The following is a 25,400-nucleotide window of genomic DNA, read 5'->3' as shown; positions in this document are numbered from 1 at the left end:
TTCACAAGTGGTCGTCTTTCAACGGATGATAATCCACGTTGGAAGACCCAGATCGGCAAGAACGGAAGAAATGATATCTCAAGTTGTACAAGAAATCAGACGAGATCGCAGACAGTCAATAGTTGATGTGGCTACTTTGTTAGGCATTTCGCATGGTTCTGTGCAGTCCACAATGATTTGAAAATGCAACTTGTGTGTGAGCACGTTGTTCCAAGAAGCCTAGCATATGAGCAGCGGGAAGAGCGGCAACTGGTTAGTGGAGACCTGATTGACAGGGTGGACCAGGATCCAACTCTCTCGCACAGAGTGATCACAGGTGACGAGACATGGTGTTTCCTTTATGGTCCGCAGTCTTAAACGTGGAAATCTCCCGGATCATCACTGCAAAAGAGATTCCGTGCCGACCGATGTAATGCTTGAAGTGTTCTTCGATATCCAGGGTCTCGTACATTTCGAGTTTATTCCTGAGGGTCGAACTGTCAGTAAGGAGGCGTATGTTGCAATTCTTCAGCATCTTCGTGATACAGTTTGGCGAAGAAGACCCAACTTGTGGCAAGGACAGAATTGGGTTCTCCATCATGACAATGCCCCAGGACATCGGTCGCTCTTGGTGAGCGAATTTCTCGCACAACACAAAATACCTGTCCTTCCACAGCCACCATATTCCCCAGATCATGCTCCAGCAGATTTCTACTTCTTTCCAAAGGTCAAATCCCTATTCAAGGGACGGCAGTTTGCGTCAGTCGAAGTGGTGAAAATTCATACGACAAGCGCTCTACGGGAAGTGACCAAAGATAGGCTGCAGCAATGTTTCGAGAACTGTTATGAACGTTGGCAGAACTGTGGCACTGCCCAGGGGGCGTACTTTGAAGGCGGTGTTGTGTAAATGGTTGTATGCCATCTTCAACAAAGGTATCTGCCTATCTATCTACATGTTCGCACTCAGTCTATATACCTGGAGAGTATGTCACATACCACGCGGACAAGGCAGAGAAGTTGCCTATAGAGCATGGCGTTGCCACCCGAAGTTCCGGTACTTTTTGACTCCACTAGTAAATATTTTTTACGACAGAACGTAGCTGAGCGCCGTCCTTTTCTTCAAAGAACCGGCTCCTGCGCTTCTACTTCCAGTCCCCTCTCTCTCTCTCATTGCTGCTAACATCTTTTCCGGCAACGTCTTCCTGGGTCTTTTCTTCTATCTTCGGCCTGATGGTATCCACTCTTATACAGGTTTTGGCTATCGATCTTCTGGCATCCGCAAGATGTAGGACCTTCGTGTACACGTTTCAGTATAAATTTCAATTCAAAAACGTCTGCAGCAATTAGCACTTGTTCATCCGCAAAACTGAAAGATCAGATACATTCATCATTCACTGGAATCCCCATGCATTTATTTACAGAAAATTTCACCATTTTTTCAACACATTCTAGGTAAACGTTAAACAATGAAGGTGACACACTACAGTCCTATCTCAGTCCCTTCGTTGGGTACAGCGGCTCTAACTTTTCGCTCTTTTTTACATAAGTTACTTTACCTTCATAATACTTCCCTTATAAGTTCTGCGAATTCTTTGTCAATTTCCATCATATTCAGTCCATTTCTCAAACTACAGTACATCTGGGGACTGAATCATACGCCTTTCAAGATCAATAAATAAGCAATAAGTATCTTCACAAACCATTTCTCGCTTTTCGATAGTCTGTTGCAGCGTAAATAAGTTAACGCATAAACGATCAGATCGGAAAATAGATTGTTCCTCATCAACTTTGCTATTCATTTCCTTTTGAAGTTTGGCCTGTAGAACTTCGGCATATATTCTGCCCAATGTACAGATACGGAAATAAAATTTGGAGTTTCCTTATTGTATGTTTCGCTTACAACACACTGCGCATGTGCAGTAAACGAAAGCTCCTGTATATATGCTACTTCTGGACAGCCGTGTGAAATTGTTGCCTACATCCAGGTGGACTCCAATCAAGAGTCGCTCCAAATTTTAATTCCGTATCTGTACTTAATACGTATAACACAAAGGACTCTGTAATTACATGAATATTGTTACTACTACTATTATTACTACTGCTGCTGCTACTACTACTACTACTACTGATGATGATGATGATGATGATGATAATAAAAATAATATTTGTGGAACAGAACAACGCAAATATGATCTGTGAATAATAAATCTAGGTTAATAAAAATACAAATATACAAGAAATATGTAGCTAGTCGGCGATGTATGCAATGGAGGGGTAAAGGAAGTGGCCACCCTACCCCATTATCTCCGGGCCTAGTTGCCTTATAAGTGGTGCCTTCTTAGTATCATTTTTTGAGGTTGACACCTGTCTTTGGACAGTTGATTAAATAATAACAAGGACGTTTTGTGGAACCCAATTTTTCCAATTGTTCATTTGACAAAAAATTGGCTTTTAAAATATTACTTTTGTACTCTTGTGGATTAGGACTCAGGATATCTACCTAATACAAAACGAGAAAACTTATTGCCCACATTCAGTACTATATTGTCCATGCGGGATTAGAGTCCACGATCATCACTTCACATTCAAGTTCCTCTTTACCCTTTTGAAACACCATGACCTGCTTAAATACAACATAAAATTCAATACATCTTACTTGTCATCTTCTCTTCTTTCAAACTTTGCTAAAGACCACGCCTTTTCTGAAGGTAAAATGAACTTATGTACACCCGATCACATCCGGTCCGGAACCTTGTATAACAATATGCGTTGGTAAACAAACCGAACAAGAAACTGTCTACGTCGTAATGTGAGATATGTTTGAGAAGCCGCGTCATCTTGTTTGAATTCCTGCGTGCCAGCGACCCGGCGCAGTAAACCTGCCTCATGGCCTACCCTATTTCACTAACAGTTGCATCCACTGCAAGCTTTTCATACACATACAGCCAGCGCCAAAAGTGAACGGGATATACTGCACACGTTCGGCACTAAATCAATTGCTTTACAAGACGGTACATTTTGAAATTAAATCTGAAGATAGTCTCTTCAAATTTACACATTTTCTGTGACATAATCAGATTCGATTTCGTTTCTCGTTACGGAGGTGAAAGTTTCCTTCTTTTACGAAGGACTATGGTGGAAGTAAAATAACAATTGACTTGTGACATTTGAAGGCACAAAGTTTTCCATGGTAACATCACTTCTCTCTCTTTGTAGCCAATAAAATGCTACCGCTTCCTATTTCCTTACAGTCTTACTAATAAACCGTGTATAGTTTTTATACGAGACTTATAGTTCCGGGGTTCGATCCTAAGTGGTAACAGGATTTTTTTCTCGTTGCCAAACTTTCAGAGATTCACTCAGCCTCCTATAAAATTGAGTACCGGGTTTTTCCCGGGGTTAAAAGACGGTCAGACGTGGTGCCGACCACACCACCTCATTCTAGTGCCGAGGTCATGGAAAGCATGGGGCTCTATCTCCATCCCCCCAAGTGCCTTCATGGCATGTTACGGGGATACCTTTACCTTTTTTTACCTTATGCAGAGCTGAGACAGAAAACTTCACTAATAAACCATGCATTAACAATGAGTGTATAAACAGGCTGTAACTATACAATGGTAATTCCTTTGCAGTAGTTATATACACGAAACCCCTTGTTTAAGCGTTGTATATAGAAAAAAAAATGGCCGCCTTTCTAACATCTGTTCGTATCGTCATTTTATGATGATGGTTGCCTTGTAATCACAGAAGAACAAACCAAAGAGCACAAAATAGTTTTGCTGTAGCTTGTACTCTTTGACTAAAATATAGTGTGGTCATATATTAGAGCCAGTTGTACTATCGATACTTAACACGCCACACTAGAGCGCTCTACTGGATGCAATAGAGAACGTCAGATATTCTATTACCGTTCGTAACGAAGTAATGAAGAAACTGTGACGTAGCTGTGTAACAGTTATACTGTTATACATGACATATGTAGTGATTATTAGTAAGGAATTTACACACGACGTATAAACCAGCTACTCATTGTATAAGTATAAAACAGTTAAACGTCTATGTATAGAGTTTTTATTAGTAAGATCGTTGATCTATAGGTTATTGGCCACAAAGAGAAGGAAAGGATGCTACTAAGAAAACCCTTGGGCACTTTGAAATCTCACAAGTTTGTTTGAATGAATTTCACTGTAGATGTCTGTACGTTTCTTTCAATTCCTCCTCATTTTGCCTTTAGCTGTTGCCTTTCACAATTGCCATTGTTTATTCAGTTCAACTGTTAGTGTTGGTTCGCTATCCCAAATAACGAATGAGAAGGACAATCAGTAGTTGCGCCGTTATTTCTAATTTTTGAAGGTACTCGAGTGGGTGAGTCTTGATTAATGTAGGTAACCAGTTAACCAATGTTTATTGTGCCCCCAAAGCAGTGAGTTTGTTATTGTTAGGGCCTATATATGAGTAATAGTCAAGGTAAATATTTCTAATATTAAATACAGTATCTGTAGTCTATTGATTGGCGCTCGTTATTCGTAGATATATATTGAAAACGAAGAAACTAATTAAGGAGACAGGTTTCACTGGGAATATTAGACCTGAGCTAACCACCTCACAGGGGATTCTTCCTCCCTTCCACCGGCCGATACAGAGGAGACTGTGTCGTCATGGTATACTGAGCACACCAATATTTGATGTAGGTCTTACCAAACACGCGCAGAAGGAAAAGCAGCCTCTACAGAAGAGATGTCATTATAGTCTACTGTGCATACCAATGTTTGACTCGTGTCTTACCTTCTCAGTAATGACTTAGAACTTTATGGGTCAAAAAATGAAAATTTTAAATTTATATATTTTTATAGAATAGACCTTTCTCTTTCATGTGGTGAAAGAATTTCTCACATATTTCTAATAGTGCCAGAGTAAAGCATTTAACTTTCGCACATGTCAATTCACTGTCCCTTTGAACTTACTCTTTGTTGCTCGTTTTCTGGAACTTTTAAATTTACATTTATTTTCCTTGGTAGTCAAAACAGTTTTAGAGATATTTTAACGAAATTTTGCATGCTTGTGAGTTTTTCATTTCTTAACAATGTAGACTATAATCTGAGCTCTAGCATGTATTTATTTTAAAGAGATATTCCACTTTTACTACGTCAGACTACTTTTGACCAATAAAACGAAACGGAGTGACGTGTTTCAACCAATCATGGCTGCTTATCCTACAGTTTTTATTATCTCCCTAGCATTGATTTGTTTTAATCACCTCCCTAGCATTTGTTTCTTTGTTTGCCAACATTGTACTTTCAATAATTGTACCTTTTAAAATGATTCAGGTTTATTTCATCATCCGTAATTAAAACTTTTCTGTCATTTATCGTGTTTATATTATTTAGGTTATCTTATAAATTTTGCTATAGGAGATTATGAATAGTCACGTATCAGAGATTGTTTAATCATTTTATTGAAAATTGAAGTGGAATACAACTGAAGGGTACAGAGAAAGAACGAACAGAGTCACAATTTTCTTAAGGGTGACGTCATCATCTAATTTAGTATATTACTGCAAAATTTATTGTTGTTCCTAATGAAAATGTAGGAAAGGATGATTGTACCCTTAGTGATAATTCTCCTTTATCAGTTTTGATAAGAAAAACACATAAATTTTGCAGTAATATACTGACTTAAATGATGTCGTCACTCTTATGAGAATTGTGACTCTGTTCGTTCTTTCTCTGTACCCTTCAACTGTTTCAGTAACAATGAAACTGAATCAACAAAGCCTTCTTGATTACTAATCGTCTATAAAGTTTAATCAAAATTGTATAGTTGGCACAACTATAACAAGAGAACAGCTCGTCACAACACACTACTGCCATTTAGCGGAGATTATCTGTAATGATGAGATGGTACGTACAATAGTACATTTTCAAGAGAGTTTAGTAAGTCAATTAATATTTTATTGTATTAGAGTACTTTATTTCTCATCTTCTTTTTCGGTGCTTTCTTCCCCAATTTCTTGATTTCTCTATTCATTGTTTTCTTAATTGGTGTTTCTTTTCTTTCTCCATTGCCTAATTTTCCTATTCACAGGGCAGTTTGAAAGTCGAAGTGTTTCGCACGAATCTGCATACATTAGAGGAACTCCAGGGTATTGAGCATGAAATAAGAATTTGAATTTATGAGCGTAGACAAGTAAGTGACTACATATTATCGCAATATCATGCTTGTATACGAGCGGAAGTAAGACACTTTCAGCATCTGCTGTAAGGTAGGCTTCATAATCCATTTCTGTTTCCGCCGTTGTAGGCACCATTTTACCGCGTGATGCTCGAGCTGTCGCTCGGAAGCAAATTCTTTGCTACGGCAGCCATATACAATATTAAGGATCCTATACTACCGTACTCATTACTGTTGACACTTTATGTAAGTAAAGTCTTAGGTCCGATCTTGCTAATAAGGAAGCAGAGCTGCGTGGTCTGCTACTTCGCAATAGGCTTTCCCGTCTATTTATTTAAATAGCTTATATTTTCTAATAGACTTCTTTGTCCTAAAAATGATATTCTCCATCTCACTGAGAACCACAAACAGAGCGAGATAATTGACCAATATGCTTTGAGCTGACATTGCTGTCCCATAGTCCCGAGATGCCTTGAAAGAATGCGAGAATTTTGCTGTTCTTTCCGTTGCAATATTCACTCTTTCCTGTTACTGTCATTGTTGCAATCATTATCAGTATTCTGTAGTCAAATGTAGATCCGCCATCACCGCGAGTTGTATTAAAGATAGCAAAGTGAACTATTTTTACGCGTTATCCCTGGAAAGGGCACACAAGTACCAATGAACATATCAATATTCCTGCCATTAGGAAAAGAATATTATCTTGTGAAACATGAAAAGAGTTGGTTGAGACACTGCAATTTTAACTTAACGATCCCTTTCAGAGGCAGTGGCTGATCAGAGTAAATGAAAGTGAAAATAGTAAGAAGACAAACTTCGAGAAAACCAGTTCACAGCCACAAGGTCTATAAAATTATAGGATATCTTATGAACCTCTTCATAGTTTTATCTTATCTTTACATTTCTTGTAAGAAATGTTTTGCGGAAAGTTATGCAAATTTTATTTTAAGATCCACTCAATTACAGCAACTTTTTAAGAGTAAATGAAGTGGTTATATAGCGATAATGCAGCATTGATGCAGCGATAATGGCAGCAGGAGTATTTCTCAGCCATAAACTCCAACAAATACCTCGAAGGACTTTCTGAGGATCAAATCTTTTCTCTCTGTAAAGGACTATAGCAAGGCCATACTAATTGGAAGAAAGGACTAAAGGCAATATATAATTCTTTTTATGTTAGAAAACACATATTGAACTGTAGCGTTACAATTCTAACTGTAGTTTTCTCACGAAAGGGAAATAGAGTCGTATCTCATTTGGCTGAAGTCTTTTCACCAAAGGGATTGAAGCTTGTTTTCCGGCCAATTAAAGTGTTAAATGTTATGTTTATTTAACGACGCTCGCAACTGCCGTGGTTATATCAGCGTCGCCGGTGTGCCGGAATTTTGTCCCGCAGGAGTTCTTTTACATGCTAGTAAATCTACTGACATAAGCCTGCCGCATTTTAAGTACACTTAAATGCCATAGAACTGGCCCGGGATCGAACCCGCAACGTCGGGCATAGAAGGCCAGCGCTATACCAACTCTATAAGTGAATTCTGTAATATGATGAACGACTCTGGTGAAGGCATTCTGAAGATACTGAAATTTCTTCTCCCGTTCTAATTCCACTAATACTACATTATCGCCATGTCGCAAATTTATACGCTGCTGTTTTTAAACTATGCAATGTTGCAATCTCCCTCCATCAGCGAAGTATACGGCATTCGTTTCGATAATGACCCGGGATGGATCCATAAACTTACTCACAGTGACCCAGTTTGTACGCTACATACGCGCTGGTTGTTCCAAGTCCGATAGGTTACCTGAGTGGCATCCGTGAATTCGACGCTGACGGGCAGATCACCCTGTCTCAGTCCTGACAGAGTCGGATCCCATTCCTAGACAGACCCCATAAACTCCAAGGCCCAGAGTTTCTTTTGCCGTTCTCATTCCATCATTGTTCCGTAAAGACCATATGACCATCTAAGTGTTTGTGTTAAATGTTATGTTTTATTTAACGACGCTCGCAACTGCAGAGGTTATATCAGCGTCACCGGATGTGCCGGAATTTTGTCCCGCAGGAGTTCTTTTACATGCCAGTAAATCTACTGACATGAGCCTGTCGCATTTAAGCACACTTAAATGCCATCGACCTGGCCCGGGATCGAACTCGCAACCTTGGGCATAGAAGGCCAGCTCTATACCAACTTGCCAACCAGGTCGACTCTCTAAGTGTTTGTATATTGACATTAATTATGTACACTATGTAGGTATATGGAGATTTTTTATTTTATCCCTAGCCCTTTTTTTAAGTTACTTTTCGACTTGACTTTAGATGGATACGAAGGAGGATTCTCTCGTCTGGTACAAGCAGTACAATGAGGTTCCAGCTAATGAAGAACTTGTATTTACAATGATAAGCGTCTATTTTTTGAACGGGACTCGAACCCACAACCATGGCTTCCAAGTAGTGATTAAGCTGCATTTCTTCGCTAATACATAGGCTACCCTGCAGATAAATAGTTGTAAGTAAAGAAAAGAAACGTTAGTGCGCTACAGGCAGTCTTCCTCCTTATTGCGGTTCTCTACTATTTTATTTTATGCTCTAATTCATATTATTTTATTCCGTTATGTTTAATTGTCAAAACGGAGGATGATTTACAAACAGTCGTATTTTCACTGAGTAATGTTGCAAAGAAATATAACCTAAAGATGTCCATAAACAAAACAAAAACTTCGGCATTTCAAGGGAAATACCCCATCAGAACGAAGATTGCAATAGATAATAAGATATCGGAACAAACTAACTCCTTCAATTACCTGGGTTGCAACCTTTCATTTATAGAGTTATGTGATGCAGAGAATAAACTTCTGAAGTTCCAAAAGATGATAGGAACGATTAAACGCACATTACTTACAAACGCTAGAGTGGACAAGATATTAAAATTTTATAAAACATTAGCTGTACCAATTTTGTTGTATGGTGCGGAAACGTGAACCCTCACTAAAAGACAGGAAAACAGGCTAGAAGCCGCTGAGATGCGTATCCTTAGACCTTTAACAAGACACACACTAATAGATAATATTCGAAACGAAGATATCCGTAAACAATTAAACGTTGAATACATAACAACAAAATCAAGAATTATAGATTGAATTGGCTAAGACACGTTGAAGGAATGGACGACGGACGACTACCAGTAAGAATGTGGACATACAAACCAGTAGGACGAAGAACACCGAGAAAACGATGGAGAGATCAGATAAGTCCTGGAGACGGAACGAGTCATTAGGCCCAAACCTTGAAATTTATGATGATGATGTTTAATTATTAATTATTAAATCCATTGCTCGGCAACCCATAGAGTGCCTAGACCAGGGCTGGGGGTAAGCCTCTCCCTGAGCGAGCTCGCGCTCACAGAGAAACCAGGTGGATATGAACGATAAACAACGCAGAGGTCAATGACGTGCCATTCACAATGAGTGCAAGACGTGCTTTGCCTACATATGTAAATAAATACTACATTTAATTTTCTGTTTACAACAAATGTAAATGTAGTTTACACATTGCACGCCACTGATCGATTCTTGTGTCCATGATGGACACAATTGCGGGAGTAGAAGGAGACCGCTATCTGAAGATCGCTTAAGCTAGCGCTTAAATCCTCCAGGCCTGCCTAGACCGACCAGTCGACTTATGGTCGGGAGTCTACATGCCTTAGCAGAAGGGAACAATCATCCAACTAGTACGATGGTAACGTGTGATGAGCACGATGATCTCTCTCCAGCCGCTATAGCTGGCTTATAAAATCGGATATCGCTACTCGTTGTAGCTCCTCAGTTTAATCACATTAAAGGCCGGTTCACAATAAACCGGGAACGACAACGAGAACGAGAACTGAATATTGTTAAAATAAATGTATTTAAATATGAGCATTCACAATTAACTATTGTGAATGTTCACATTTAAATATATTTATTTTAAACATTATTTCCGTTCTCGTTCTCGTTGTCGTTTCCGTTACCGATTTATTGTGAACCAACCTTAAGGATTGGAACTAGCGCTCATTCCTCCTTGCTAGTCCGAGGTGCCACCCTAGACTACGCAACTACAGCGAGGGACATCAAACATCAAAGCTATAGTTAAATTTTGAAAATACATTTTTAGGGTCTTGGCTTTGCTTTGCTTTTCGAGGGCCGGATCCACAACAGATTCGTGCTTTAGACCAGGCCTGCACAAGGTTTGCGCTCTCCGAGCCGGCTCACAGCTCATGAGCGGAATGCAGATATTAGCTGCGTTCTGTATAAGGGTGGACTGGAAGAAGGGGCGATCTCGTACAAAATATACATAAAAGGAAGTACTATTACGAGTGTTTGTGAAGTGAATTATCCTTTAGAGTTTGCAAAACTATGTTGGAGTATTATTAATTAATAAAGAAATATTTATTTTACAGAAATAATAGAAATTCTATAACTACTTAAATGTACAATATCATTGTGTTATATTTTTATTTATCAGTATATCAAAACGGGGTTTTATGCTCTTGGCAGCTGAAAGGAACAGTACTGTTCGTAATGAAACATCAGTTACAGATGTTCGATGTCTGTCTTTATTAAAGCTGATTATAGAAAACAGTTGCTCACAAATATAAATGTTGAGCCAAACATAGCAATCATTTTCACAGCCAGCCTGTGTAGTCGTGGATATTATTGCTAATGTTTAGTCGTGTAAAACTCAACCAGGCAACGATCTTTTGCCCTTAGGTCACATTGAAGATCAATAAGTTCGAGCTGTAAATCGTTAAATGTTATGTTCCGTCTTTTAGATTCCTCCATACTGTACTGTAGCAGTAGGTAAGTAACGTGAAACAGTTACTGAGAATAGGCCTACACACTGCACTCCACTAGATAACTGAGTGGTCGTTTCCCTCTCCTCTACCTATAGTAAGTCTATGTCATTCTGACGTATCTTCCTCTCCGTTTCGGCGAGCGGTAAACACGGCTCTCCCGCTCCGAAGGAGCGCGCACGCTCGTTGAGCGCTGTTTGTGCAGGTATGCTTTAGACATTAATTGGCCCATTATACATGCGATATATGTGGGTGGCTTGAATAGCATTCGTGAATCCAATGGTAACAAGCGAACCATCCTGCCTCAATCCTGTCAGAGACAGGTTTCATCCTCAAACGCGTGCCTGATAAACCAAAGGTCCGGAATCCCAAATCCTTAGAACCTACCTCGACATCGGAGATCCGTACTGCTACTTAACCTTCACCCCACCCTATTTGTAAATATTGCGGATGATTGATGAAATGAAGGGGAGATGTTGGTTGACTGATAGAGAGAAAAGGGAGTATACCGAGAAAAACTATGTAACGTCTACTTTGTCCACAACAAATTCTATGGATGGAAGACCTGGGAGGTAGCTTTGAACCACGGACAGTCGTCGACTAATGTTTTTATATTTTCTTGTTGATCTATCTCCTGCTATTTTTACCATTATTTTATCATTCAACCTTGTAATATGAACATCCCATTCATTTCCTCTCCTATCGCTACGTATTTCCATTCTTTTATTCGCTGAATTCTACACCATTGTCTGGAATCTTAACTCCTTAAGTAGTGTCTCGTTGTTTTAGTTATTATTTTTCTACATCAAAGTATCCCTCTTATTTAATTTTACTAGTATGAGATTTTATTTCAGACACAAAAACAGAGTAAAATGCATACAGTAACTGTCATATTTTCTCATTTTTGCTTATTTAACTAAATAAGGTATCATAAGTTATTCGTCGAAGATGAATGCTTTATTAGCTTTATTATACAACTTCTGAAGGTCACTATTTACATTGTGCTCAGTCATCTTTCTACAGACAACTCTTTTCTTCAGCACATTCTAAGACCACAGCTTGCGACAACACAAGACAAATACGAAATACTCCCAGACTGTTTAGGAAGAGAGATGAACCTGGACTTCGTCAAGGAGAAGTAAGTTTCTTGAAGGATGCTCGGAGAAGAAAGATATTCCACAATGCGTTCTCTGCATCCCTTGCCTTGCGCACGATCTAAAAACTGTAACCGAGATGAAAGTTTACTGCATTTACGAAGAGTCTGTACAGGCTGAAATACAAGTTTTTGGCGAAACCTGTTTCTTCGTTAAGCCATTTTTAAACATGGATCAGTTATTGTTATAGTGCAGCCATTATATAAAAAGTAGATAATATAGTTAGCAAAAAAACTGTAAGGAAGAATGGAATTTGTGTTGCATTGCAACCATCGCTCAGAGTAATGACGATGTAGCTGTTGTCATGCACCGCGCATTGGACCAAGAGAGCGGTGAGTACACGGCGCACTCTATAGTACCGACGTACTTAACCTGAATCCTAACATCAACTTTACATGCAATACATAGTATCAATCTGTAATTTCATTTTCGAAGTAATAATGTTTAATGTTGCGGATTATGCGAAGTAAATAATTGGTCCTTATCGAATGTAAGTTAAAGAATTGATACAAACATTCATAGACGGGGAAACGGGGGGGGGGGCATGGAGGAACAATGACTCCCGCTAAGTCTAAGTGATATTGACTATTTCTATCTAGCATTTGTATTAAGAAAGAGTAATTCTGGGGAGTTACAATACGTTTATCTTCAAAGGCATTCATTATTAAGGAGCGGATTCCTATGTAATTAAATATTCTTTTTGCATGTGATAAAACACAATTAACAAAGTTAAAAATTCCGAACATGAAGTTTCAAATTTAAAACCCGAATTTTATTTCACATAAAAACACATATTTTCACAAAAAAAAATACATAAATACATATTTTCAGGAAATCTGTTATAAACACACAAATCTCTGAGTTTTTTTACTTAAATAATTTTTTTACAAGAAATTTTAAATATTTTAAAACTAAACCAATTATATCACTCAGAAGTAAGTTATATTTTTTTTAAGAATTCTTGGTTGCTTCGTGTTTCTAAGCGCTGCGCTGTGTGGTGTATCCATGATCCATTTTCGTAATCGTATCGCCTCAAGTTCTGAGAACTGCTAGGCAGCATACCAATGTTATTATTAGAGAATAAATGAACATGGACACATAATTAGGAATGTTTATTGTTGCTGAAGATGATTTCATTCCACGCTTTGCTTGTGAAACACAACAGATAAGAGCTTGGGTATGAGCATTATTTAATTTAAACAAATCTCTCGCCTCTCGCAAGGCAATATTATATTATCTTGTTGTGATTCCCTGTTATCGGGCTTCGTCAATCGATATCCTTCAAGATATACTGAAAGATGGTTGTTTAAAAACGATTTGGCTTTCCTATTAGCAAATATAAGCTTTTTGTGTGACACCATAAAAAAACTCGATATATCCAAAAACCTATTGTCTGAAACAGGGAGGTGCGTGCCGTGCAAATTACACTAGACTCGCTACCAGGTTCAGAACTACAAGTACTAAGGGATAAATTTCAGAATGTGTTTGGAAAAAACAGTGGATATAAAAAAAATGTGTAAAGTTGCTCAAGTATTGGAGGGTGTGCCTGTAGGTGAAATTGACGGTGTTTGTGTTTGTGACATTCCTCTCTTTAAATATGCACTTCTGACGTTCTGTGATGTGGAAATTTTTTCACAGTATAAGTCGTTGTTAAGAGATAATCGGCATGCATTTGTGATGAAGAATTTGGAGATGACCTTTGTTGTTCACTGCAATTCTCGGCCAACCACTAGCACTCGTGTGGTTGTTGAGTACGTAGTAACATTTTTTTTTCCCAAGCTAAGTAAGGTATTTTTGTCATATTAAAAAAAATATTTCTTTATTTTTAGCAAATATTTTCGTACTTTTTAGCACATAAAAATAAATATATTTAAATTTTTTACCACATAAAAATCCGCTCCCTATTCATTATGCTATTTATCTTTTTATTATATGGGAAAGAAAAAAATTGAGACATGCCTGGAAAATTTTCTAGCGAGAGTTCATTCAGTTCACTTTATGTTACAATGAATTCGCGAGATGTCCGTTTATTTTTTAAAAGTATAGAACATTGGGAAGTAAACGTATTAGTAATAATGAAGAATCTACTAATATTACGGATAATAGCTTAATGCTTATGCTTTCAGAGTTATACCTATAGCCTAATTAATAAATCTGCTTTCTAAAAATTGTACATATATTATCTTTCAATGGATACCAGGTCCTGTGAAGTGCAAGGTAAAGAGATAGCAGATGAACAGCAAAATCTGCTTCAAACCTTTTACGAAAACCGCAAACTACAGATTCCCTTGATAGAATAATAAATAATATTCATAACATCACAAACAAGCAATGAACAGAAGATTGGTTAAATAAACAAACAGGAAGACCACTATGGAAAATTTTTTAACAATCCAACAATATTAAAATCAACAGTGTTATTCTCAGACATGTACAAACTTTTGCTGCATTGGCTAGAATTGGACACCTTATTACGGAAGCTTACCTGCATCGCTTTAAATTATCAGAATCACCACTACGTAAAAAAAATGTGTAACAGAAGAAGAAACAATAGAACACATCCTACTTCATTGTAATGAAACCAACTATAAACAGTAGAAAATTATGAAAAACCACTCGCTACATGAAATTCTCACCAATCCACAGCTCTAGAAAATTTCATATTTGATCTACAGTGGACATGGTTAATAAAAGTATGAAAAACCACTCATTACATGAAATTCTCACCAATCCACAGCTCTGGAAAATTTCATATTTGATCTACAGTGGATATCGTTAATAAAAGTATGAAAAACCACTCGTTACATGAAATTCTCACCAGTCCACAGCTCTGGAAAATTGCATATTTGATCTACAGTGGACATCGTTAATCAGGTTATAGCCGGAAACGCGTATTAAAAAGTAAGATAATAGTGTAAGTGAGGGTGCATTTACTATTATTGCGAGAGATGACATTTAACCTACAGCTGTTCACCAAACAAGTAGTATAATGACGAAGTCGACAAATATGAAACATCCTACAGAATCAGTGATGGCACAGCTCTCTAATTCACACAAGGATCTTATAGTCTTTTTTTTTTTTTTTTTAGCAAAAATCAATTACGAGTATATTTATTGATATGATTGACATTTTGCTGTACTTAGCCGAGTAAGTTATAGGTTTCAGAAAATATAATGAATGTTTATTTTTTCATTTATATATGCATATATTTGTCTTGTTTATACACGTGGACGCATTCGTATTTCTTGACAAGAATACGTATTTATGTATTAGCCAATTTTATTACCCCATTTCCATCCCCGCCTATGCAAACATTTAGCCCGAGTGCACACAAAATCAGAAGCGGCGCGGCGCTGCTCTTGGCGACACGACATTTTGCTTCAAAGTGTCTCACAATCCTCGCGACAACTAATCTGCTGGTTTGTGGGTTTGAAAAACTGCCCTAATTTAGAAGATGTCGTAAATGGATGAGGGCGGTGTGGTTTTGTACTTTTGTAGTGCATCTGCATTGGCACTCTTTGGAAGGAGAATAAGAAGAGCAGAATAAACGTACATTCGTGTAGATCACTGGAATAAAACACGCGATCGCAAAAAACTATAACAGAAAAACGTTTAAATTTGTCACTAGAATGAGTATCGCTACTTTTAATTATCAACTACATTAAATTAGTTACGAGTGACAGTATAGACAGAGAAGTAGATCTGCTATAAAGTATTGGTTATTTTTCATCTGGTGTTGTCACCTTACTTTCAATTTTTTCCAGATTTTAGAAACCGCATTATTATCGTGAAATTGTTTCAAAATAAGATTATACAGAATATGTATTTCCTGTACTAAAACGACTAATTTACTCCCATCGAGATCCATTCTAAATATGCATTACACAACAGAAATATCTGTAGATAGTGGAAGCTTGCAATCTTGGACATGGCTACTCATCCATGCGCAGTACGCTTCAGCCATCAGATCATCTGCTCGCGATCAAGTTTAAAGCAGTCATTCAATGTTGTCTCCTCGTGTTTCCTCGAAACCGTTTTGTCGCGTCTTATTCTATGGGCATCACATCATAAGAAATGGAATGGAGTACCAACAGACAAAATATTTGCGTCGCGCCGCGTCTCGTCTGATTCTGTGTGCACCCGGTCTTAAACTTTAGATTTCTTTTGTTGGTTGGATGAGTTCTATAATTAGGTTTGCAAATCATTCAGTATTATCACGATCGGTGAACTAAATTCTACTTAAATGAGCAGTAAGATGTGTAGGTCTACAATATACATATTATTTAGCCTGTACCTGACAAACTCTGGAGTAATAGGCTGTAGACCTACGTCCAAATATTCTATTTTATATTTCTTTCTTTGTCACTTTTGCCACCTCTTTTCACACCGATTTACAATCCAGTGCCGAGTACAGCCAGACATTGCGGGGATTCTTGATTTGTGGTGAGCTAGGCAAGGGCCATCTCTTAGAAACATAGTACGGCATTTAACAAGGGACAAGCTCCCAGTCTCTCAGACGGAAAAAATATTATTTTCTTCTATTTTCCACTCCGGGAATTAAACCTCGGACCACTTGAACAGAAAACGTAGGCCTATACGCTATCCATAGAGTTAAGGCGGCAGACTTTTATTTCATCACAAGCGTAACATATAGGCCTATAAAAATTTTCCCTTAATTTATTTCCTTCATTTCATCAGACGATCTTTGTAGTAAAAATGTACAGAAGTTGGAGAAGCAGATGAATTTTTTTCCGCTAGAACAATGCATTTCTCAGAGATACAGATTTCGAGTTCTTGAGGAAATATGACTTCTTCACTTGAATTAGGCAATGAAACTCTCTCGGGATCTTTAAATTTCCAGATACTGCTTTGTAATTTAGTGGTAAACTTAGCACGTTATTGCTCGAACATACGATCATTGGTCGTCGAAGTTTCATTCGAAAGTTTCTATACAAAGTCGTTATAATTCTTCTACTTTTGTGACTTTATTTCGCCTGAAGAATAAAACAATACATTTGTATTTATAATTCATTTTATTTCGTAGGAATATTCCTGTGCTCTTCACAGATTAGCCTAACCAATTGATACACTCTTTTTCCTCCAGACATCGCAATGCAGACAGTCCTAGTCCATGTTTCTTTTCTTCATGCTGTCTCTTATTCCATTCTTCCAAGTAGGTTGTGGAGTTCCTTGTCTCCTTTTTCCTATTGGTATCTAGAGGTAGATTTCTTTCTTTACTTGTGTATCCTCTCTTCTCATTATGTATACCATCTAGATCGTAATTCTGCTATTTCTTGGGTTATTCTAATATAATTAGCAACAGGTACTGGATAACTACATTTTTAATCAGTTATTTAGCAAAGCTGTGTCAATTGATTTTAAATGAGATCTAAGAGCTGAAAGAATAGTTACATTACAAGTAAATACGAATAAGCTCGTCAATTATCAGCTTTCCTAAAATAAAAAAAAAAAAAAACATCATAGTTATTGATATGACGCTGGAACAATGTTTGAATAAGTTCGCAAGGAAGACAGACATACCGTGTGTAAGCTTACTTTACAGTAACTTCTCCATAGGCGACATAGATACTGTTGGTCCTTTCATCTGAATCCGTTAAACAACGGCTGAGATCATCTAATAATTTTATTAATAAATAAAGAAGTAAATAACAATGAATAAAAATGAAGAGATTTTTGAAGTACACCTTTTAGAAACAGGTAGTGTATTACATCTGTACCGAAAAAGAAGTGTACCCGTATCCAGAATGATGCCACAAATGACTCTATTGAAGAATGGCAAAATATAACAAATAGTGAATCAAGCAGCAAAGGAGACGTTAGACTTGGGAGAAAGATTAGGAAAAGAAGAGAATTAAAAATATTGCAGAGGAAATAGAAGGATGTATGAAAGATACACAGAATATAAAATATAACTTGATAAGCCCACAAATGAAAATTGGGAAGCACATAGAAATGCCAGAAATAAAACGAAACCGATAATAAGAAAAGCACATACAGTGTCTTGGGAAAAAATCATAGCATATATTGAACGTGATTTATATGGCAGACAATCATTAACTTACAAAATGATGAAAACATTTAAAAGAAATTACGAGTAAAGAGAAGGTATTGAAATAAGACTGGATAGAACATTATAAAAGAATCTAAGAATTGGAAAGCGCCTGGTTTAAACTAAATAAACACAGAGTTACTAAAATATGGACGGATACTGTTTCACTTACGACTTCTTCGTCTTTATTATATGTGCTCGAAAAAAAGGCAGAGACCAAAAGAATGACGCCAAATGAAAGTTGTATCACTTTACTTGAAAGTCGATAGATCAGACCCAAAAATTATTGTAGAAGAAAAAGGCATAAGCCTATTGGATAACACCTATAAAGTGTATGCTAGAATGATTAATGAAAGACTAGAGATAATTACAGATAGTTTAATTTGAGAAGAGCAAATGAGATTTAGAAAGGGTAGGTCCTGCGCTGATGCTGTTTTGACTCTGAAAAGAATAATCGGAGAAAGAAGAGAATTTAATTGTGAAACACACTTAGCTTTTATCGATTAAGAAAAACCCTTCGATAATGTAAATAGAAAACTGCTGTGGAATGTTCTTGAAAGAAGAGGATATTCAAAACGTCTTGTAGAATCCATAAAGAGCCTGTATGAAGAAATCGGTAAAAATTGGACATAGGAGGAAAATTGATAAAAAGATTTTTACGAATAAGGGAGCAAGACAAGGCTGTAATATATGCCAACATTGTTCAATGTATATATGAACGATATGTTTAGAACATGGAAAACTAACGTTCACACAGGAATTTATCTTGAGAGTAACATTTTTTTTAACTCTCTTCTGCATGCAGATAATATAGTAATCATAAATAACACAGAAGATACATTTCAAAAGTAAATATTTAAATTAAATCAAATATTAAGGGAATATGGGTTTAAATTTTCAGCAGAAGAAACAAAAACAATGGCATTCAGAGGAAAACAACCAGTTAGGGCTAAAATTGTTATACACAACAAGATGGTGGAACAAGTCAAATATTTTAAATATCTAGGGTATCAAATTTATAAAACAGTTATATTACCGGTTGTTCTGTATGGTTGTGAAACTTGGGCTCTCACTTTGAGAGAGTAACAGAGATTAAGGGTGTTTGAGAATAAGGTTCTTAGGAAAATGTTTGGGGCTGAGAGGGATGAAGTTACAGGAGAATGGGGAAAGTTACACAACGCAGAACTGCACTCATTATATTCTTTACCTGACATAATTAGGAACATTAAATCCATACGTTTGAGATGGGCAGGGCATTAGCACATATGGGCGAATCTTGAAATGCATATAGAGTGTTAGTTGGGAGGTCGGAGGGAGAGAGACTTTTGGGGAGGCCGAGACGTAGGTGGGAAGATAATATTAAAATGGATTTTAGGGTGATTGGATATGATGATAGAGACTGGATTAATCTTGCTCAGAATAGGGACCAATGGCTGGCGGGAATGAACCTCCGGGTTCCTTAAAAGCCAGTAAGCAAGTAATAAATCTCATGGATCACAAAACATTACTCTTATTATAATATAATGTAGAGAGAAGTAAGAACTCATTATTAGGCCTAAATATAGGTTGGAACTTTCGGTAAACTTTCAATAAATATTTGTACGATTATGTTCTCTTTTTGTCTCGTAATAGTGTGCACACATTTCATTTATTGACTAAGAAAACGGAACTTTGAAATCTAAGTACAACATCCAAGGAGTTAGTCATTCACCTTACAAAATAGCCTAGACTAGACAGTTAAATTATACGAGTGTATATGTGCCATTTTACTTGGAATTACGACATACTGGCAATGTTATGAAAGAAAACATTGAATGATCCTGTATAAGATTCCATTACCGATGTTGATTCCGCAGAGGCTGAGCATGAACGTTTCATGTCGTTCTGAGATGTATATCTCCTGATGCGGAAAATTCAGCACTCCAGAATTAATGCAAATCACCTCCTCTTAAAACATCACGCTATTGCTTTCAAATGACAAAGTGCTTTGTTACACAGCGACAGACAGAATTACTGTCAATGACATTTCAAAGTGGTGGGCGCAACATGGTGTGATTCGATTTCAAGCCCAAGTTCGGGTTGTTGACCTCAAAGAAGAAGTGAACTGATTGCATGCGTTTGATTCGGTTATGTAGGATTAAATCTTAAAATTCATTTTCAAGTGAAAGAGAAGAGAGTAATACAGATTGAGAAAAGTAAAATGGGTGAGAAAAAGAGTGTACAACGGCAGAAGGGAATAAACGAAGTTCAATGACGCACGTGGAAAATTCAGGTTCTTTAGGAAGAAACATGTTCCCATTTATGCTAATGCAGAAACGCTTTTTCGCACTCAACTTCTACAATGCCACTGGTCAAGATTTCTTTCACCCTTCTTTCCTTTTTATTTATTTTTTCCTGTTCTTTCGCTATTTTATTTTGCGACCACATTCAAGAGGCAGTGCTGCCCCGTCCCTTCTTGAATATATTCAGTAGCCGATCTCTTCAATGTATACTTTTTACAAGCTTGCTTCTTGACCGATAGACTGTGTGGTAGTACCAGACATGTCCCCTCTCGGAATATTCTGCAAATGCATTGTATGCACAAGTTAACAGCGCGGAAGAAGGTATAAAAAGAGTTTGCACATTCGAATTCATACTACATGCACGAGGAAGAAGGTACCGCGAGCGTTTGCAAACAACCCGAGCAACTCCCTTTAAATCGAACCTGTTTTGCAACACATTTGCAATTAGAATAAACCAAAGGTCTTGCCCTTCCCAAGCGTTTGGACTTGACCTCAGTGTTTGCGAACTAGACGTTGAAAAATCTTAGATTATAATATTAATATGCATAACAATGAGATAAAATAAATGTGTACAATATCTGGCAAACATGTGCTTGAAAGTAGTGTACGAAGTTACTTTAATGATTCAAAAGTTGTTGCTCTTGAATTTCATGTCTAATCTGCTACAACATACCACTAACACACATTTTCTATCATATCATACGAGCGTTATATGTCTTGTATACAAGAAGGATAAAATAATGTAGGTCTGGTTATTTCACAATGGCACAAAGTTTCTGTTTTCAACATGATTATTCATTTTCATTGTCGTTGAGTCACTTTCGTATGTGGTTACAAACTGAGATACTCTCATGTTACATTCTTGAAATAATATATTGTAACACTAGTGCTGAAAGACATTCACTGCACATCCGAGTGTGATTGGTTGCAAGCCGAGGTTTACCGAGGATTGCAATAAGTCATTGAATAGCTATGTGTACAACATGTTATTTTTATACTGCCATAATTTTGAAGTAGAAAAGAACTTCCGCCCAGGATAACAGTATTTCTGATCATGAAACGAGCGGGCCCGGTTCGAATCCTGCTTAGGACAAGTTACATTTTTGAGGTTTTTTTTTCTGGAGTTTTACCTAAACCCATTGAGAGAAAATGCCGAGTAACTTTCGACGCTGGACTCTGGACTCATTTCTCTCAGATGCTATCGCAGTTGATAAGTGTCGTAAAAGAAATCAGAGAGAGAGAGAGAGAGAGAGAATACAGTCACGAAGTTTGAGTTTATGAGGGTACCAGGAATAATAGACTGTGCAGGTACTCTTTCGCATTGTCTCTAAAGCCTCGTACAGATATGCGCGCCGAAACCCGTAGTGCAACCACGACCCGCGCCAGGGCAATGCTACGCACGGTGGTTGCGCTATTACGTTGCGGGATGAGCTTTTTAAACCCGCGCCGAAGTCCGCAACACGACGGCCCGGTTGCACCAACCCTTGTTAAATATTTAACATTACGTTAAGGCAGTTTAACAGCAAACTTAAGGGAAGTGATGTTTCATCAACTGTTGTTACTGCTATCATCATGTTAAACCCACTATTAAATTACATAGCATACTCCCTCAGTTAAATCCTTAACGTTCTGTTACAGCGTGAATCATGGCTGCCAGAGAACATATGTTACACGCCTCATTATTATATCGAAATATATTTGCAGTGAAAACAATTAGTTGCAATCACTACTTCAGCATTTTTAATTATTCAGAATAGATATATTCATAAATACTAAAATTATTCACATTAATATTAGCACTGCATCCACAGTAAAGAGAAGATATGTGTTTATTAACGTAAGCATTTCTGTTATTATTATTTCGTATTAATACTCAGATATAATTGCAGATTTTCAAAACGATATTTCTTTATTTCACTGATTCAAGAGTTCACATGTAATTATGACTAATAACGTGTGAAGATATGTTAGATATATAAGATATTAAAATAATGTTAATTCTTATTCAGCTTCACAATTATTTTCATTTTCTATTGGTTCTATTTGATCCTGGATAATTGAAAGAATCTTCGTACAAATATCAACTTTGAGAGTGAAAGTACCACCGTCAGTTTTCAAATGTTCCACTGTATCTTGTGCATGACCCGTCTTAGCATTTCTTATAATATTTTCATAACATTGATTTGTTTCATAGTTTGCGTTTTCACATCCAAATGGCGATTGAAAGTATTGGGTTAAAGAGACCCATGTTTGTTTCTTTTTCCTAATGAAAGTTCCATCACTACGTTTGAGTTAAATTACATTCATATAATTGCTAGATATACTAAAATAATTATATTTCTCATTTGAGGTAAAATTACTGCTCCTTGCACTTTCTTTTTCTCGATTTCCGTTGTAATTATGTTAGTCTCCAATACTTCCATAATGTAAAAAATACAATTCCCCGCTAAAACAAATTACTACATCAACTAAAGGCACATTCAGTAAACTTTCATACAATCACTGCTTCTTTGAGTCCTGTTACATTACTCTTAACATCATGTTACCTAACCAAATATACTCAAATGGTTGGTGAAACACTATTACACTAACAGGATGTTTAATTTTTAACAACACGTTAGTTAACATGCTGTTAGCGTTATTGTAACGAAGTTTGGTAAAACTGGGCCCTAACCTACCAGCGTCCGCCAGTTCAGGTACTCCTACTTTCAATCATGGACGTAGTTGCAGCAGCCTATATTTATTTGCATTTTGCGTGCAAAAAGAAACGGAAACAGAGGCAATGGTGGCAAACATAGTTACATATCATATACAAGTAGAAATAAATGTGGTGATTCAAATTTTCTGGCTGACTTGAAGTTTAAAACAGTTAGTGGACGTTATAAAAATTTTACAGAATGTCACCTACAGACTTTAAATATTTGCTGGCGCCTAATGTTGCAGAGAAGGATACCACATTCAGTTCAAGAAAGAGTGGCAGTGACGATGCGATTTCTGGCAACCATACAATAATATGCAATAACATTGCTGAATCAACACACAAGACTAAAATTAGGTTAAGAATCATAAATGAAGAATCTTTAAAGGACTTTGAAGCTAAATTAAAAAATGAAACCTGGAAATCAGTATATGTCAATGAAGATATGAATAGTAAATTCAATGCGTTTCATAATACATTCTTAAATATCTTTGAACTAAGTTTTCTTGTAAAGCACAAAAATTCTCAAACATCTAAAAATAATTGGATTATACAAGACATAAGAATCTCATGCAAAACAAAGAGAACTCAATATATTTAAAGTAGAAATAGTAATGACTGCAAATTAATAGGTCTAATTTCTGTAGTACAATTTTATGATTAATACAAACGAAGGCTTTGGAGAGATCACAGAATATCCCTCCTACTTGTAATTTTTTATTAATTGCTTCCAGAATTTTATCAGTTAAATGAAACACAAAGTAATCTTAAAAGCCAAATAACTTTACTTTAACAATTTATTATAAACTTGACTAATAAAATCAAAACAACTAGGAACATTATTTACTTACTTACTGGCTTTTAAGGAACCCGGAGGTTCATTGCCGCTCTCACATAAGCCCGCCATTGGTCCCTATCCTGAGCAAGATTAATCCAGTCTCTACCATCATATCCCACCTCCCTCAAATCCATTTTAATATTATCTGTGTATCTAATGCTTACTCACTTCACTTGCGTGATTCGGGTTCCGCATACTGCACATAGATGGCAGGACTGTGGCCCACTTTCAAATTGCACACCACTTCGGCGGGCCACGTTATGCATGATGTGTATCTATGAAGAATTATGTCGTGTAGGCTACTAGGGTGAGTGTATGTGTAAGTGTAGTGTAGGGAATGGTGAGGATGATGATGGTGAGGAAGGAAGAAGGGGAAACTCGGTGCCGGCACGTAGCCTACTCTCCCGAGTAGCACCAAGAGGGCCGCCAGGCTTAAGGTCCCCCCACCCGACGGACGAATCACTATCACTATTTACATGAAAATTTCTGACCCCGCCGGGAATAGAACCCGGACCGGCCAGTCTGGATGTAGACCTTGCTACTACAGAACTAACTCAGTGGGTAAAATTTGTATGCATTCAAACATAACATTTAATGGAGAATCGGAATATGTAAATTTTAATATAGAGTATCATTTAAAAAAAATTAACTTTACTGCCACACTCTTTATGTCTGAATATCTTACTTTTTTCGAACACTGGTATCATATTGTATGGTTTATCTCCAACAGCTTTTTGTATAAAACTTTTTTTTGTAAAATTTAAGAAGTTATTAGCAATATTCCATACTTATTGTTCACTCTGTTTAAAAGAGTATATCAACATGCTCATTTCAGAACAATAATGTGGATTCAGAAAGAATACATCAATTGACCAAGCTTCGTTTAATTTAACTGATAAAAATCTGGAAGCAATTAATAGGAAATTACAAGTAGGAGGAATATTTTGTGATCTCTCCAAAGCTTTCGATTGTATTAATCATAAAATTCTACTTTAAAAATTATAATACTATGTTATTAAAGGTATAGCATAACAGTGGTTTGAATCATATCTCCAATTCAGAAAACAAAATTTGAAATCAACGCATTCAGTGACACCTTTAAACCTACTTCAACATGGAGAAATGTTCATAAACGGGTCACGCAAAGATCTCTATTAGGACCTTTTCTTTTTCTAATTTTTATAAATGATCTTGGCCCCTTAATAAAAGGAACAGATTATCCTATACTATTTACAGGTGACACAAGTATCATAATTACAGACAGCAACTTTGCCACATTCAAATATAAAACAGAAACAATTTTCCTTAAAATTTATGACTGGTTTACAACCGATAAACTAGCTTTAAACATTAATAAAACTAACATAATTCAATTTAA

The sequence above is a fragment of the Periplaneta americana genome, chromosome 9, assembly GCF_040183065.1.
Source record: "Periplaneta americana isolate PAMFEO1 chromosome 9, P.americana_PAMFEO1_priV1, whole genome shotgun sequence".
Lineage (NCBI taxonomy): Eukaryota > Metazoa > Arthropoda > Insecta > Blattodea > Blattidae > Periplaneta > Periplaneta americana.
This window is presented reverse-complemented; position numbering follows the sequence as displayed.